Here is a 16245-nt window from a genome sequence, read left to right on the forward strand (position 1 = left end):
CTGGGCCCTCTCGGTAATGCACATCACTATAAGCCTTGCAAGCAATGTAACTAATGAGTTAGTTGCGGGATGATGCATTACGGAACAAGTAAAGAGACTTGTCGGTAACAAGATTGAACTAGGTATTGAGATACCAATGATCGAATCTCGGGCAAGTAACATACCGGTGACAAAGGGAACAACGTATGTTGTATGCGGTTCGACCGATAAAGATCTTCGTAGAATATGTAGGAGCCAATATGGGCATCCAGGTTCCGCTATTGGTTATTGACCAGAGAAGTGTCTCGGTCATGTCTACATAGTTCTCGAACCCGTAGGGTCCGCACGCTTAACGTTCGTTGAAGATATAGTATTTATGAGTTATGTATGTTGGTAAAAAAACCGACCACGACAGAAAATAGAAAAGAGCATGAAAGTCATTCCCTATGCCTCAGTCATAGGTTCTATAAAGGATGCTATGTTGTGTACCGGACCTATTGTGTACCTTACCATGAGTTTGGCAAGAGGGTATAATAGTGATCTAGGAGTAGATCACTGGACAACAGTCAAAATTATCCTTAGAGGACTAAGGAAATATTTCTCGGATATGGAAGTGATAAAAGAGTTCGTCGTAAAGAGTTACGTCGATGCAAGCTTTTTACATTGATCTAGATGACTCTAAGTCTCGATCTGAATACATATTGAAAGTGGGAGCAATTAGCTAGAGTAGCTCCATGTAGAGCATTGTAGACATAGAAATTTGCAAAATACATACGAATCTAAATGTTGCAGACCCGTAGACTAAACTTCTCTCACAAGCAAAACATGATCACTCTTTGGGTGTTAATCAAATAGCAATGTGAACTAGATTATTGACTCTAGTAAACCCTTTGGGTATTAGTCACATGGAGATGTGAATTAATCACATAAAGATGTGAACTAGATTATTGACTCTAGTGCAAGTGGGAGACTGAAGGAAATATGCCCTAGAGGCAATAATAAAGTTATTATTTATTTCCTTATATCATGATAAATGTTTATTATTCATGCTAGAATTGTATTAACCGGAAACTTAGTACGTGTGTGAATACATAGACAAACAGAGTGTCACTAGTATGCCTCTACTTGACTAGCTCGTTAATCAAAGATGGTTATGTTTCCTAACCATAGACATGAGTTGTCATTTGATTAATGGGATCACATCATTAGAGAATGATGTGATTGATTTGACCCATCCATTAGCTTAGCACGATGATCATTTAGTTTGTTGCTATTGCTTTCTTCATGACTTATACATGTTCCTATGACTATGAGATTATGCAACTCCCGATTACTGGAGGAACACTTTGTGTGCTACCAAACGTCACAACGTAATTGGGTGATTATAAAGGTGCTCTACAGGTGTCTCCGATGGTACTTGTTGAGTTGGCATAGATCAAGAATAGGATTTGTCACTCCGATTGTCGGAGAGGTATGTCTGGGCCCTCTCGGTAATGCACATCACTATAAGCCTTGCAAGCAATGCAACTAATGAGTTATTTGCAGGATGATGCATTATGGAACGAGTAAAGAGACTTGCCGGTAACGAGATTGAACTAGGTATTGAGATACTGACGATCGAATCTCGGACAAGTAACATACCAATGACAAAGGGAACAACATATGTTGTTATGCGGTTCGACCGATAAATATCTTCATAGAATATGTAGGAGCCAATATGGGCATCCAGGTTCCTCTATTGGTTATTGACCAGAGAAGTGTCTCCGTCATGTCTATATAGTTCTCGAACCCATAGGGTCCGCAAGCTTAAACGTTCGTTGACGATATAGTATTAAATGAGTTATGTATGTTGGTGATCAAATGTTGTTCGGAGTTCCGGATAAGATCACAGACATGGCGAGGAACTCCGGAATGGTCTGGATATAAAGATTGATACATGGGATAATAGTGTTTGGTCTCCGAAAGGGTTCTGGAATTCACCGGAAGGGGTTCTGGATGTTTCCCGAAATGTTTGGGTACGAGAACACTTTATTTGGGACAAAGGGGAAAGCCCACAAGGTTTTTGGAAAGCGCAAAAGGAAGTTTTGCGGAGTCCAGGGGCCAGACGCCAGGTGTCGGTGTCAAAACCGGTGGATCTCTGGTAGGGGGTCCCGAACTGTGCATCTAAAGTGGATGGTAACAGGAGGCGGGGGACACAATGTTTACCCAGGTTCGGGCCCTCTCGATGGAGGTAATACCCTACTTCCTGCTTGATTGATCTTGATGATATGAGTATTACAAGAGTTGATCTACCACGAGACCGGAGAGGCTAAACCCTAGAAGCTAGCCTAGGATTATGATTGTTTTGTATATATCTATCGACTAGCCTGGCCTCAGTTTATATAGTGCACCACAGGCTTAGGATAACAAGAGTCCTAGCCGAATACGCTGGTGGGGAGGAGTCCTTGTCTTGATCACCAAGTCTTGTGGAATCTTCCTTGTATGCGGCAGCTGTCCGAACTGGCCCATGAGTATACGGCCATGGGGATCCTCGGCCCAATCCAACTGATCGGGAGACGACGTGATGAGTACCCCCTAGTCCAGGACACCATCAGTAGCCCCTTGAACCAGTCTTCAAGTTGGGGACACTCCTTGATTCTTCTGAATTGTTCATCTTCGGTTGTCGGTCTTGAAAACTGGTTCAACAAATCTTCTCATCTTCGATCTTGAGGATCGCCGAAGTGCATCCGACGAGTTTACACGTCGGGTATCCAGGAGCCCCTTTAAGTTTCCGGCCTTTATCAATGCCTTGTTATTTTTATGCCACACCTCGGGTTTGAAGTTGTTCCCGGGCGGCAGTGTCCTCTTGCATCCAAGCCCCAATGTCGAACTGTATTCGAGGTATCTTTTGTAGCCGAGCACCAACGCCGGACCGCTTCCGAGCTCTAACGCCAGAATGTATCCAAGCTCCAATGCCGGACTATGTATCCGAGCTCCAACGCCGAACTGTATCCGAGCTCCAACGCCAGACTGTATCCGAGATGTCATAAATCACCTTGGTTCAAAGAAGTTGAAGGAATTTAGCCGAGCTTTAATGCCGGAAATGCCCTCTATGGAGCCAGCCACTAGAGCCCGAGCTTTATGCCGGACTGCTTCCGAGGTGGTGCACCACCCTGAATGTGGGCCGATTTTTTGTCAATATTTTTGATTGGTGCAATTTATTCTCTGCCGAGATATATAGCCAGTAGCCCTCAAGGCGTGTATCAGTCTAAAACCCGAGATGCACCTGAAGGATGACATAAGACCGTTGATCCCAGTAGCCGCTGAGACTTAGGTTGATTTGCAAAATCGGTCTAAGGATCAACTCCTAGCCCGGCAGAATACTTCGGGACACAAAAAGCGGTGTGCAGAGTCCTCGAGACTCAGGTTGGGTGCGGCCGACCAACCTGAGGATCAAAATGTCCTCAGAAACTGTATTGCACTTAAAATTTTCTACATTGGACAGGCAATGCAGTAGCCCCCGAGACACTGGTCGGGTGGCAACACCCGATCAGGGGATCGATGTGCCCCTTTAATATTTGTAAATAATAATCCCGAAGCTCAGTAGCCCCCGAGTCTTAATGCGGGCACGGGTGGCCGAATTAAGGATCGATACCCATAGTAAAATCACAAATTATGTGTAATGACTCTATGTATCCAAGTACTTTACGTCATTAATGCTCGGATCCGCATTGTACAAAACTTTGTTGACCGACCATCGGCTTCCACCTCATCAGCCAGTAGCCGAGGAGTGTTTGTCCTACTTTATAAAGCCTTTATGAGGGCAAAGATTTACGACAAACAAGGCAATCTGGCCATACGACTTTATAAACAAAGCTACGCAGAGAGATATGTTATATTACTGTTTAACATAAGAAATGTCTTCCAAAGAAAATAGTCCCGCTATTGGTTCCTTTCTTTGGGTTGTCATGGTAAGCATGATCATGAAACCTCAGTTCCAATGTAAGAGCAAAATATTGAGGATTTAGTTTGGGAGGCCAGTTACTAGCCCCCGGTAGTGTTCAGCGACAGTCGAGGTCAAGCCGTAAACACTTCGGCCAATGTTATGAATGGCCCGTCATTTAACATAGTCATCGAATCGCTGACCAGTTTACGCTTATTGTGATAGTCAGTTTTCGGCTTTCTCCACTGAGGTGCTCAACCATGCGAGCTGGAAGCACAATCGCAGTGGTTCTCCCTTTGCACACCTAGCCGAACAACGCGGAACGTAGGAGGCAAGCACAGGAGCCGGGCAACCCAACTATTTGACCGAAGACACAATTTGAAACCGATTCATGCATGGCAATATCCGAGAATGTTTTTGCCGAATCTCTAAAGGTGTCTGGCGTTGCACTGCGAGACTTATGCTGGAAACACAGAAATAGTTTAAAAGTGCCATAAGCTTGGAAAACCAAAAAAATGTCAGTAAAACTTGACGTCCGAACAAGATCAAGTGTCCGGTGCCAATCCAAAAATTGGAAAAACAATTTGTGCTTCTGTCGTGCTTTAACATGACACATCCGATCTCAAGACTTCACGCGCATCATCCTACGGCTTCAAGCTCCTTATACCAAAGGCGGAGTACTTCTCCGAGGTCAGTTTAGCAAACTAAACTCAAGCGGCTTTCAGAGAGAAGACAGGCTATCCGGCTATTGACCATAAACTCGAGTCGAAAAAGGAGCGGTAGAAAAAGACTTTGCAACGACCAAGAAGAAAACACATTTACTATAAAACAGCTCATATAAATTTTAAGAGCTCCCAAGTGACTTGGGTAAAAGAATTTTATGTATAATGATTGTATGTACCGAAGTACTTATATCATATCTGTGTTCACCTGAACTTTAAACGCGGCTTAACCGACCGTCGGCTTCTTCCTCTTTGGCCAAGGGACAAAAAGTGTCATGTACTCCACCTGTCGAGGGTATCGACGGTGTTTCCGATGACCAGGCAATCAGGCCATAAGGTTGTAACAGACAAAGCGCGCTTAGGGAAATTATGCTATATTACTGACAAAGTGTAAGAAGCATCTTCGAAGAAAATAGTACCCCCACCGATACCTTTCTTCGGTGCTCATTATTACTATGAGACTTGTGCAATAGATTTTTTGTACTCATGAGTTCCGTTGTGTGCCGACCATGATTGAAAACAATAAGAGCGCTAGCTTTCGGCTTCACCCAGTCTGAGGACAGAGCACGGATGACCCGGTCGTGACAATCGTAGAGGTGCTCCCTTTACTCCCTAGCCGAACAATCGGGAACGTAGGGGTAAACACAGGAGCGAGGCAACCCAGCTTGCAAATCGCTTAGGTCAATATGGTGCATATTGTGGCGTAATACACGAACGAGGAACGAAGCCGTACAAGTATAATCATATGCAAGAGGAAAAGCTCCATCAAGGGAGCCCCCAAATAAACGGGGTATTTGAATATGCGCGTCACAAACAAAGTTTTGACAAGGAACTTTGTCACAAAAAATTTTGTGCCGAAAAGTATAATGCTTGGTCGAACCGAACAAAATTTAAAACTAAAATTTTTGAGCATGAAAGCAACTTAGCTGGTTAATGTGCTCGGTGTTGATGACGCGATTCGGGCTTGTGGCGGGACGAAGACGCCCATTGATCTGTGACAGATCCGACAAGGTTCGCAGTCCTCGGCATGGCCGAGGTCCCAGCCCCTAGGCCCGAGGTGTCCGAGCAAGGAGTTCAGCACTCCGTAGTAGTGACCACCTAACGCAGTCAAAATCGATTACCTGCACACATAAAACAGTGCGGTCCAGGAAATAATAATATATATATATATAATCCTTGCATAATTGCTTTACGCAAAAATAATTTATTTAAAGAAATGTGGCCTGGCGCCGAAGCCAATGTCGATGCAGGGCGTCAGCGTGACGCAGTGAAGGCGTGATGAATTTGCAGGGCGGTCCGGGCTCCGGATGTGGCGTTCGCCGAACTATGTACGGAAACTGATCGAACCACCACGCGACCATTTTTAATGTGGCCGCCATTTGATTGACCTGTGTACAGATGATGGAACAAACCAGAGTAATAATTCCTTAAGAAAAATAAACCAAACAAGCAAAAATTGTTAGGATTAATAGCACCTGGTTTATTTGTTGTAGCATTCTGAAGAAAAGCGACTCCCAAAATCGGGAATCGATCCGCACACCCATTGTCTGATGGGCGATAAAGCGATGGCCTAGTGATGCTGGCAAAGGTTGGCTTGCCGAGGCGAAGCCCTCGGTCCAGCTAACGTGACGAAGTTAGTTGGGTGGTGACGCCGAAGTCACCGGATTATGTTGATGAAGAAATAGCCAAGTCCCCGGTCTAGCCGAGGTGACAGAGCAGGCCGGTGAGGAGTTGGTGTAGCTGCCATGTCAGCCGAGGTGTTGAAGTAGTTCGGCGTGATGGACATTGGCTCGAAGAAGCAACAGTGCGGCCATGCCGACCCAGGTCGTAACTTGTGACGTGGCCAATGCTGGTTTGATGAAGTGACCATGCGCCGATGCCGGTATGCCTGCTCCGTGTAATCCGTGGGGCGGCGATGTATGTGATGATTTATCCTTGGTGATTCCGAACTCTTATTCATCTCGCCGAGGTGAGGATCCGAAGAAGTTGAGCTCGGCTTAAAAAGCGACGACATTTCTAGCGCAGGTCGGCAGTCATGGAGCTATATTGCCGGACTGGTTTGAAACCAGCGTGATGGCGAAGATTACCTCAGAGGAGAATTAAAATTTTATGGGCGCGTGTTAAAAACAACACACAATACCTTAGAAGAAAATTCCTTTTAAAAAGGTTGTCAAATATCACGTTCATAAAGAAACATGAATTCGGGTCGGATCCGTATTCGCGCAGGAAACAGATCTGAAAAGTGATGCACTAATCGGAAGCTTCCCGGAGTTTGAACGGTTGGATCGAGCTGAAATTTTGAGGGGTGGTAGATATGGGAATTCCTCAGTAGATGAACGGTTGGATCTTCCACAGGACTTCCGAGCTGGGCTCTGGAAACCACGCCCTAAACTCGTTCAGATTTCTGTCTAGATTTGACAAGGCTCCGGTATATCGTAGATTGTCAGAGATTCCTCCATCGGAACTCGACGAATTTTTCCAGGGTTTTTGTAGACTCGATTCCGCACAATTCCAATGAAGCGATCGTTAAAACGACACTCGAGGAGGCGGTGGCGGTGGATACGTGTTCGCTGTCCGGAAAAACAGCACAGTCGCCTGAGGGCAATGTTGATGTTGAGCCCCCGAGCTCCATGGATGATTCCTCCATGATCTTGATAGAGATCAGAGTTGGTGTTGATGAAGGTCCTCATCCGAACATGATGATCGGAGGCAGTGCACAGTCCTCGGTCAAGCCAAGGTGACCAGTCGAGCCGGTGACGAAGATGTTGACGTCGCAGTTAATCTGCAGACGAGCCATCGATCCTTTTACTGATCACACAGCGAAACTCTCAATAAAAGCACCAATGTCGGTGTCAAAACCGGCAGATCTCGGGTAGGGGGTCCCGAGCTGTGCGTCTAAGGCTAATGGTAACAGAAGGTGGGGACACAATGTTTACCCAGGTTCGGGCCCTCTCGATGGAGGTAATACCCTACTTCCTGCTTAATTGATCTTGATGATATGAGTATTATAATAGTTGATCTACCACGAGACCGGAGAGGCTAAACCCTAGAAGCTAGCCTACGATTATGATTGTTTTGTATATATCTATCGACTAGCCTGGCCTCGGTTTATATAATGCATTAGAGGCCTAGGATAACAAGAGTCCTAGCCGAATACGCTGGTGGGGAGTCTTGATCACTAAGTCTTGTGGAATTTTCCTTGTATGCGGCAGCTGTCCCAACTGGCCCATGAGTATATGGCCATGGGGGTCCTCGGCCCAATCCAACTGATCGGGAGACGACATGATGAGTACCCCCTAGTCCAGGACACCGTCACCAGGGTCCCTGGCATCTGGGTCCAGACACCGGGAACCCTGGCGTCTGGCCCTGGAGTCCGAGAAGGACTCTTGCCTTTCGGGTGAAACTGACTTTGTGGAGGCTTTTACTCCACGTTTCGACCCCAAGGCTCAACATATAAATAGAGGGGTAGGGCTAACACCTAAGACACATCAAGAAACACCAAGCCATGTGCCGGCTACCCCCTCCCCTCTAGTTTATCCTCCGTCATAGTTTTCATAGTGCTTAGGCGAAGCCCTACGGAGATTGTTCTTCACCAACACCGTCACCACGTCGTCGTCCTGCCGGAACTCATCTACTACTTCGCCCCTCTTGCTAGATCGAGAAGGCAAGGACGTCATCGAGCTGAACATGTGCTGAACGCGGAGGTGTCGTACGTTCGGTACTTGATCGGGACGGATCGTGAAGGTGTACGACTACATCAACCGCGTTGATAAATGCTTCCGCTTTTGTTCTATGAGGGTACGTAGACATACTCTCCCCTCTCGTTGCTATGCATCACCATGATCTTGCGTGTGCGTAGGAATTTTTTTGAAATTACTACGTTCCTCAACATATGTTGCCTTGCAGTGCCTACTTTCGACATCATATATGGCATCTGCTTAGTTTAGACATGTTCTATAATGCCACTTGTTTAGTTTCAATATCATATATGGGAATTATGCAGTCTCATGTCTTTTAGCCAGCCATAATATATGTGAAATATGCAATGCCATCCCGTTTAACCAAGCATCATATATTTGAATGATATCTAGCCCATCCTTTTCTTTATTGAATTTCCATTTATCGACAATGTTTGTACATTAAACTACTCTTCCTGTGAATCAGCCATTTGAGTGGGTGATGGAAAATCTGGAGCGAAAACAAGGCCTTCAGAACAGACAGTGCTACCTGTCGAAGCAGATCTCTTGCTGGGTCCCGATAACTCCTTAGAGATGGATTCAGAGACAGATGACTAGTCATATTCCCCCACCGAGGTGCATGCTCTAACTTGGCACGGTTCTACTGCTTATATCATGCATATGGTGTCTTGCATTGCATAGTTTAGACATCATATACACAATATTCAACACCATGTTCTTAGTTCAGACATCATATATGCGAATACCCTCCGCTTAGCATATAAATCACATATGTGAATTAAATCATGTGATCCTGGTTACTTAGATAACATGTATGTGAATTATGTCATGCGATCCTGTTTAGTTAGTCATCATATCTTTGAATTATGTTATGCTATGCTATCCAGTTTAGATAGACATCATATATGTGAAATTATGTCATGCTATCCGTTTTAGTTAAACAATATACATGTCAATTATTAAATGCCCTTTTTTCCACACTATCTATTGCATTTGTCTCATACAATGTCCATACATTCAATTATGTTTCCTGTTTATCAGCCATTTGAATTGGAGCGGGGGATAGCAGTATCTAGCAGAGTAAAAACACGGTCTTCAAATAAAACAGTGTTACCTCTTGGTGGAGATAGCACCTTGGTTGTACATGCACGAGAACCAGCCCTACCACACATAACCCAGACTCTCATAGACTTTACCCCTACTGCGATGGACAGAGAACCAGCTTCACCCAATCTAACCCCAGCAGATAGTAACCCAGTTCCTATTGACACAGCACCATCTCCACCACAGAGCTCCCAAACAAGGGCAGTTAGTAAGGCAGCTCCAGTGCCCAAAGCGCCAGTACTACCACGGCCAACCCCAACTCCACCAGTTAGTACACTTATTCCCGTGGAGGAAGCACAACCAGCCATTCATAGTTTAGCATCTATCGCATTTGATGTTGTTAAATCCTATGTGTGTATCTTCCCATCATGGAAATATTATGTTGAAGATGAAGGAAAATGCCAGTTGCAGGTGTTTGTCCAGGAGTTATGTGTAAGTAATGTTATTCATGGCAATTACTTTTCTTTGTCCCATACATTTTACCTCCATGATGGTTATAATACAGCAAATTTTCCCATTTTTCTCTATAGAGAAGGACCGATTTGGAAATCAGGATGAGGTAACCTGTGCTAATACCTCTGCTATCTTCAAGAATGCTTGGTGGCAGTATCGGAATTACCTGAAGAAAACGTACTTCACTGGCAAAGAAACTCGTCAAATTCTTTACGTTCTCCTAAGACACATTTACTGGATGATGACTGGGAATGCTTTGTTCTTTACTAGTCCCGAACCAAGAATGTGGTAAGGTCTACGAGCTCATTTTATTTTAAGTACTATATGCTTGCGTCTTACTGTACTCTGTTCATGTAGAACAAGTGCTTAAACCTGAAGAACAGCTGTTCTCATTTAAGATTCCATTGCTATCGTGCATACTCTTTACTCTTGTATCACTATATTTACTAATACAAACTTATTTTTAAATTGAACTATCCAATGGAAACTCCAATGGCACAACACGTATGTTTACGCATGTTTATTTAACGGGTTTGCTCTTATAAATAGCTCTGTTGATTTCAATTTCAATTGTGTATACAGTTGACTTCTCATATCATGCACATTACTAGCATCATAACAGGGCCAATAGTGTCGTTGTACATGTAGACATCTTGAACTGATATGATTTCAGCGAAATCTTGTTGTGCTGTTTAGTTTCCCACGCTTTGTATTCTTTCAGTGTTGCTTTATCTTGAACTGATATGATTTGAACCGTGTCTCTATTTTGATTTGGCAAGACAATGCAGTGACCATAGGACATAGATATATGTTTGTTTGATGCTTTTATAATGTACTACTTGGCAATAGAAGACATGGTAGTTTAATCTTGTCCACCTTACTAATGAACTAGTTCACTGAAATGAGTTTCATATACTAGTACATGCTAAAATTGTTATGTGTCTGCTTGTTTCTTCTTTTAGAATGCTGATAGAATATTGTGGAAGAGTGCCTTATTAAGCAATGATAAAGGGAAGTAATGCAGATAAGGTTCAGGATCATGAGACATCCTTGTTGGTCTCCAACAAAGCTGATAAAACAGCTAAGGAAAACTATCTTGAAGACAGTGAGGCAACCCCAAAGCCCTGTCTTGGTTTACTGTTCGAGTTATTGGCCACTACCGCTTGCACAAGCTATTCAAACTCACTGTCTGAATCAGTTCGGTTTCTTGAGTCTCAACTACAAGCTGAAAGACATCAATCAGCTGTGCTGCGACAAGAAGCGAAAGGACTATGGAAGTCCCTGGAGCATTCAGATGCATACTTTCTGGTGCAACAACAAGCGTCGGAGGATTTTAGCGCCAAACAGGACAAAGCTAATAAGCTTGCTAAGCTTATTGCCAGCATGGTGGATACCCAGGATAACGTTTCTTGAGCTCTTCTGAAGTTGTTTCAGTTATGGACTTGTTTTGTTGTTGCGTTTATTTGCACTGGTGGCCAATTTTGACGGCTAGTGTATGTAATATGCTGCTTTGTTTCCTATTGTGGGAGTCCTGGATTAGGGGGTCTCCGGACAGCTGGACTATGTCCATTGGCCGGACTGTTAGACTATGAAGATACAAGATTGAAGACTTCGTCTCGTGTACGGATGGGACTCTACTTGGCGTGGAAGGCAAGCTAGGAAATACGGATATGGATATCTCCTCCTTTGTAACCGACCTTGTGTAACCCTAACCCTCTCTGGTGTCTATATAAACCGGAGGGTTTAGTCTGTAGGACAACAACAACTACAACATACAATCATACCATACGCTAGCTTCTAGGGTTTAGCCTCTCTGATCTCGTGGTAGATCTACTCTTGTACTACCCATATCATCAATATTGATCAAGCAGGACGTAGGGTTTTACCTCCATCAAGAGGGCCCGAACCTGGGTAAAACATTGTGTCCCCTGCCTCCTGTTACCATCTGCCTTAGACGCATAGTTCGGGACCCCCTACCCGAGATCTGCCGGTTTTGACACCGACATTGGTGCTTTCATTGAGAGTTCCTCTGTGTCGTCGTCGTTAGGCTTGATGGCTCCTACTATCATCGATAGTGATGCAGTCCAGGGTGAGACTTTTCTCCCCGGACAGATATTCGTGTTCGGCGGCTTTGCACTGCGGGCCAATTCGCTTGGCCATCTGGAGCAGATTGAAAATTACGCCCCTGGCCACCAGGTCAGGTTTGGGAGCTTAAACTACACGGCCGATATCCGTGGAGACTTGATCCTCGACGGATTCGAGCCTCTGCCTTGTGCGTCACGCGGTCACGATGAGTACGATTTAGCTCTACCATCGGATAGTGTTCAAGAGATCGCACAGGCAGCCACTCCGACCCTCAATTCGGAGCCAGGTGCGCCTTCCGCGGACGGGTGGATGGACCCCGCCACGGAAGCCTTACCCTTAGCGGCGATCGAGCCGAACATCGACCCTACCTTGCACAAGAGCTGTGTTGTTAAAATGCCGGATCCTTCTCCGGCCATGGACTCCGAACCGCCTGCGCCCGTTCCTATCGAATCTGATTGGGCGCCGATCATGGAGTTTACCTCCGCGGATATTTTTCAGCACTCGCCCTTTGGCGACATACTGAACTCATTAAGGTCTCTATCCTTGTCAGGAGGATCCTGGCCGAACTATGTCCAGCAGGATTGGGATGAGGATGACGAACAAATTCGCCGCCCACCCACCACCCACCTAGTAGCCACTGTCGACAATTCGACCGACATGCTCGACTTCGACTCCGAAGACATCAACGGTATGGACGACGATGCGGGAGATGCAGAGGAACCACTGCCCACAGGACACTGGACGCCCACTTCACCACATGACATATACATGGTGAACACACCAAAAGAAAACGACGACGAGGAACGGAAGGACGCAACAAAGGGTTGTACCCTCGAGAAACAGTCAAAGCAGCGACATAAACGCCGCTCCAAATCCCGCCTCGACAGAAACAACGATCATACAGACCCAGCGCTAGAGCAGGGGGAACCATTGTCGGACCACGGCAACACGAAGGATCAAGCCGAACAACCTGACTCTGTCAAAGATAATAGTCTGGACGACTTCACACCGGACAGACACCCGGAGCAACAGAATGCCCGTCAAAGGCTTGTTGCCACCGCGAGGAGTCTAAAAAAGCAGAACCAAAAACTCAAGGATGCACAAGACACACTCGGAATCAGATGGAGCAAAGTACTCAACGCAGCAGCGAAATACGGCGGTAATCGCCCCACCAAGAGCTACCCGAAGCGGAAGTTGCTACCCGAATTCGATGAGGAGGCCTTAGATCCCCCGCAACCAAAAATTAAAACGGCCACCTGGCCGGATAGACGACCTCACGGCCAACATAGAGCGGCAAGCAATGCCGCACATAAGCCAATACGCGATCCACGCGATGGCTCGCATCAAAAGGACGGCGCAACCAGATCCATCTATGGACCACGCAGGCGCGCTCCAGCATACGATGCAACACAACAAACATCCGAACACTGCGTTACACCCAAATACAGGGGTGCCACACACCCCTATGTTTCACCGACGAGGTACTGGACCATGAATTTCCAGAGGGATTCAAACCCGTAAACATAGAGGCATACGACGGAACAACAGACTCTGGGGTCTGGATTGAGGACTATATCCTCCATATCCATATGGCTCGAGGAGATGATCTCCACACCATTAAGTATTTACCCCTCAAACTCAAAGGGCCAGCTCGGCACTGACTTAAAAGCCTCCCCGAAAGCTCCATTGGAAGCTGGGAAGAGCTCGAAGACGCTTTTCGGGCAAATTTTCAAGGGACTTATGTCCGACCTCCGGACGCGCACGATTTGAGTCATATAACTCAACAGCCCGGAGAGTCAGCCCGAAAGCTTTGGAATAGGTTCCTTACTAAAAAGAACCAAATAGTTGACTGCCCGGACGCCGAAGCCTTGGCAGCTTTTAAACATAGCGTCCGTGATGAATGGCTTGCCAGACACCTCGGCCAAGAAAAGCCGAGAACAATGGCAGCATTAACAAGCCTCATGACCCGCTTTTGCACAGGTGAGGATAGCTGCCTAGCCAGATGCAGCACCAGTGACCCCAGTACATCCGAAGTTAGAGATGGAAATGGGAAATCACGGTGCAACAACAACAATAAACGCCGGAATAAAGAAGACAACATGAAGAGCACGGCAGTAAACGCCGGATTCAAAAGCTCTCGGCCAAGTCAGCAAAAGCCGCCCTCTAAAGGCGCCAGAGACGAACTGTCTAGCTTAAACAAAATTCTGGACCAAGTATGTCAGATCCATAGCACCCCCGGTAAACCTGCTAATCATACCCACAGAGAATGTTGGGTCTTCAAGCAGTCCGGCAAGCTCAACGCCGTACACAAGGGGGAAGATACACCAAGCGAAGATGAGGATGAGCCTCTCAAGCAAGACACTGGGGAACAAAGAAAATTTCCACCAGAAGTCAAAACAGTAAATGTGTTACACGTGATAAAGGGGAGAAACAAAGCGGCACTCCCAGATAAATATGCCCAAGGGCCTATCATTGCGGAGTCCTGCCACTGGTCGTTTCAACCGATCACTTTTGACCATCGGGATTACCCAGGAAGTATCCAGCGTGCAGGATGGGCTGCCCTGGTATTAGAACCAATAATTGACGGATACCACTTTACACGAGTCCTGATGGACGGTGGCAGCAGTTTAAACCTGATATACCAGGATACAATCCGCAAAATGGGGATAGACCCAACGAAAATTTGCCTAAGCAATACTACCCTTAAAGGAGTAACACCAGGCCCAGGGGCTCATTGCACGGGCTCCCTGCTACTAGAGGTTATATTTGGCTTCCCCGATAACTTCCGTAGCGAACATTTAACATTCCACATTGCTCCGTTCCAAAGTGGCTATCAAGCACTACTTGGGCGTGAAGCTTTCGCTCGCTTTAATGCAATACCGCACTATGCTTCCCTTATGCTTAAGATGCCCGGTCCACGTGGCATCATTACAGTAAATGGAAATATTAAGCGATCCCTACGCGCCGAAGAGAGTGCGACTGCCTTGGCAGCCGCACACTAAAAAGGGCCTCACCAGCTAAAGCATTTGATAGGTCATCAAGACCACGGACATGGTTAGACGAGTCTGGCGCAGCCATATGTAACTCACACAGGTTTGATAAGCCACACCCCTATTACAAATACAAGGGGCTCAACGCGCGCAGACAAGTGGCAATTTTTACTTATCTTGAATTATACATGGTTTCTTCAAACCTACCTTTTTGCACGACAACTTTTCACCTAAGTTCCTCTCTTTTACAGATGACCATCGTGATACACCCGTCCAGGATACGGCACAACAGAGACACAGGCGCAGACGTGCAGCAGGGACCTGCCCAAAGGATTCTTTTTAGATTAAGACCCTGCGTTAACCTTTTTTACTGTCTCTTGTTGATACACATCCCTCGGATTCTCGGTACAATTGAGAAGGATGCTAGCGTCTTGGCATGTGGCCACGTCACAATAATGCACGTACCTGGACACCAGGGGCTCCTTACAAAGGGCACTATTTAGGCCCAGTTTATACAATAAAGACCGAATACCTTAGGGAGTGTTCGGCGTCGCGAGTTTGGCCTTATATGCATCAGCTCCGAATCATGTCTTTGGTCAAATGTTGGGTTTGCCCAGCTCCTCTGTTTTGGTACCTTATGTTCCGCTCTATCGGCTAAGGTAGCACTAGGAGAACTACTGCGATTGTGCCCCGGGTCATTCGGACGAGCACCTCAGTAGAGAAAGCCGAAAACTGACTGTCATGATATAGCGTGAGACTGGTCAACCACTCGATGACCTATCGGAATGTTAGAATTCCTCCTCCTTAACGAAGGGCCGTTTCCCGGCCAGGCATGTACGCACCCCGAATTCGGGAGAGTGCGGAGCCAACAGGGGCTATATAGTAGCCCCACCGTCAAACTCCTATGGCTAAGTGAAAGTGTTAAAGCATTATAGTCCAGTTGCCTCGTTCGCTGCGCTATCACCTCCTTAATAGGACCAAGACGTTGGGTTAAGTGTGAACACGCGTCTTCTGCGAACACCTCCGCATTATATGCGTGGGGGCTGAAGCCAACGACTGCAATCTTTCAGGTTATACACATGTATACATAAACGGCCGCCCAGGAGGCATCATATTACTTTCAGGAAAAAGTATAAACACAGCCTTAATAAATTTTATTAAAACATTGTGTTTACAATGGTAATACATCTCACTCAAACATAATATTCTTCGAACACTGGGCCTCTATCAAACGACCACCCTCGAGAACCTCTTCGAAATAGTGCTCGGCAGCCACTCGGCCTATGGCCGAA

The sequence above is a fragment of the Triticum aestivum genome, chromosome 7A, assembly GCF_018294505.1.
Source record: "Triticum aestivum cultivar Chinese Spring chromosome 7A, IWGSC CS RefSeq v2.1, whole genome shotgun sequence".
Lineage (NCBI taxonomy): Eukaryota > Viridiplantae > Streptophyta > Magnoliopsida > Poales > Poaceae > Triticum > Triticum aestivum.